Genomic DNA, 2,891 nt, shown 5'->3' with positions numbered 1-2,891 from the left:
CCGCCCCCAGGGAGTGAGAGAAACTTATTGCTGTGTCGATGTTGGGGAGGGGGAGCCGCTGAGCTCGGGAAGACCCCCGCCATTCCTGCCTCCCCGATCGCCCCGCCCCCGGCCCCGTGTCCGTGCGTTCCCGGAGCGCGGGAGGCGCGCGCCATGCGTGTGGGGAGCGCATCATGCAGCGCATGCGTGTAGCTGCGGGCACCCTGGCGGCCGGGGTGGGAGGGCGGCAAAAAGGGGGGCGGGGCTTGGGAGTCGTCGTCCCTTTAGCTCGCTCTCTCTCCCTCCCCGAAGCCCCACACCTTTTGTTGATTTGGGGGATGAGAATCACGTTTTGTAGAGGTTTATAATGATCATGGTTCTTTTTAAAAGCTGAACTAAAAAGCCGGGCATGTGTGGCAGATTGGTGAGCAGGGGGGAGACGTTGGGAAGAGGTCTGTACCCTTTGGAAAAGATCCTCGCTCCCCCTTCCCGCACCGTTCGGAATCTGGGGGGCTTTTATTTTTTTTAAAGAAGTTAAACCCTTTGGCAATATAATCGATCCCCAACCCCATCCCCTGGTGTCTGGAGCCCCTAGCCCTTTGCCCAGCCCCGCCCCACCCCCACAGAACCCACCCCACCCCTCACCCCTGATTCACCAGGGTTTAGGGTCTAAGGGAAGGATGGGGGGGACTCAAAATACCCCTTGCATAGGAATCGTTGCATCAAGGATCACGCTCAGTGACACCCCCTCCCCAACCCTCGGGTGGGGGTAGGGGGCGTTCCTGAGGCTGCGGGAGCAAAGGAGGAAAGTTGCTTTCTGTGGGCCCCCACCTCCAAAGGGGGGGGTCCTGTAAGGATTCTGGGACCAGCGTGGTCTCCGAGCTTGGGGGAGGTAGCGCATCATGAGCCAGGATGAGATATGAGAAGTGATTTTCCACCCGCGAGGACGCAGGTAGAGGAACGCTGGGGAAGGGTGGGCCGGGGTTCCAGCCCAGGTGGTTAGGGCATTTCCCAGTGTCCCTTTATTTGGGCCCAGCCTCTACTTTAAATGGAGACAGTTCTCATCTAAATAAATGGCATCAGTATCTGGACTTACCGGCTCGGGTGCCAAGTGCCACAAAAGACAAAACTTTTAAAAGTGTCCTTGTACTGCCTACAACCTCGGCACATCACCAGGGGGCACAAATATGACCCTCTGGGAAAAACTGGTGTCCGTGAAGAGGGTACCTTATGGGCACCATTTAAGAGCAGGGGCTCTTGGGGGGCAGGGTTGGGCATACGAAAGGGGGTGCCCTGGGAAGGTCTGGTTCCCTGGAATCGCAGACAGGTTGAGCCCAACTTGGAAACTCGAACGGCAGGGGAACCTGAGGTGGATGTCTGATGTCAGAGATTTGGCGGTGTCTCGGGGAATCGAGGCCTGAGGTTTGGGGGTGTCCAGGGAATGTCTGTGTCTCGGAAGGGTTTGGAGCATCCCAAAGGCTGAACGTGAGCTGCAGGGCTGGGTCGAGTGTGAGATGCACTCCAGGGGGTCTGCGGGCAGCACGTGTGTTTGGAGGTTAAGTTCCAGGAGTGTGAGTGTGGGGAGATGTGGGGTGCCACGGTCAGCGTGGAAACTCGGCGTGCGTCTCACGTCCTGGGATTCTGGAGGGGGTGCTGGGGAATGCCGTGTGCTAGGGCCAGGCCATCCTGGGGCTTCTGGGATGGGAGGTCTGACTCCATGCTGAGGCGATCAGATGGGGGTGTGTGTGAAAAGGTACAATTCCCCAGAGAGATCCTGCTGAGAGGCGAGGGAACAGCTGTCCGCAGCTCCCCCAACGCCCTCCTACCGTCTGAGCTCACCTTGGGTTTTTGGCTTGGGTGACTGACTGGTCCTCCTTCCCCCACACTGTCGATAATTATATTTTAATCAATGTATGATGGGTTGCCCTCCTGTGGTGAAGGGTAGGGGCCAGGAGACCCTCCAGTAACGGGAGGGCTGGCCTGGCCCCCCTTGAGGTCCTGGCCCCTTCCCACAGTGCCCCGTCCCTCATTGTGGCGTGCAGCCCCTGGCACTTATTGCTGAGGTGGAGTGGAGGGTATGTCCAGGTTGCAGGAGGCATGCAGAGCAGGGGGGGGGGTGCCCCAAATGTAACTGGCATAATTTGGCCATATTTACACGAGTTGATGGGAAGGGGGTGTCCTATGGCTCATGGAGACCTGAGAAGGCTTTATTTTGGGGGCGCTGAGAGTCGGGGGCATGGGCTTTGGCTCCTCCCCCTCCATCCTGGGGGCCCAGGTGGGGATGAGGGGCCCAGGGGTGTCTGCTGGCATTGTCATCTCCATTGCATATTATTAATGACTTTTTGATTTTTTTATAAAACCCTTTCCCCCACCCCCCGCCCCCAGCTCCTTTGACCTTCTTCCCTGTCACCCCCAAGTCCCCCCACAGGGGGGAGGGGAGCGCTAGAGGATGGAGGGCAGGGTTGGGGGAGCACGGCGGGCTGCCCTGGGAGAGCCAGGGGGGGTGGCAAGGGGCGCGAGGCGCAGGGACACCCCGCTGAGGCCCGCGATGCTGCTCAGGCTGCGGGATTTCTCGTAACCTGGGGGCGGGGGAGGGGCGGAAACACGGGGAGGAAGCACGGGGAGGAGTTGGGGTGCAGAGGGAGGGTCCCACAGACAGAGACCCCGAGACAGAGAGAGGGAGGGAGGCAGGAGGGAAATGGCAGAAAGGACAGGAGACAGAGAAAGAGAAAGAGAGAGCCAGGAAGAGCAAGAGACAGGCGGAAAGAGAAGGCGGGAGATGCAGATGGTGAGGGACACAGAGGCGGCCGGTCACACGACGGGGCAAGAGGCAGAGACGGACAGAGGCGGACCAAGGGGACGGAGAGAGAGAAGTGAACAAATCGGACAGTCAGTCGCATCCAGGAGGAGGG

The sequence above is a fragment of the Pteropus alecto genome, unplaced genomic scaffold (genome assembly GCF_000325575.1).
Source record: "Pteropus alecto unplaced genomic scaffold, ASM32557v1 scaffold41, whole genome shotgun sequence".
Lineage (NCBI taxonomy): Eukaryota > Metazoa > Chordata > Mammalia > Chiroptera > Pteropodidae > Pteropus > Pteropus alecto.
Note: the sequence above shows the minus strand (reverse complement) of the source record.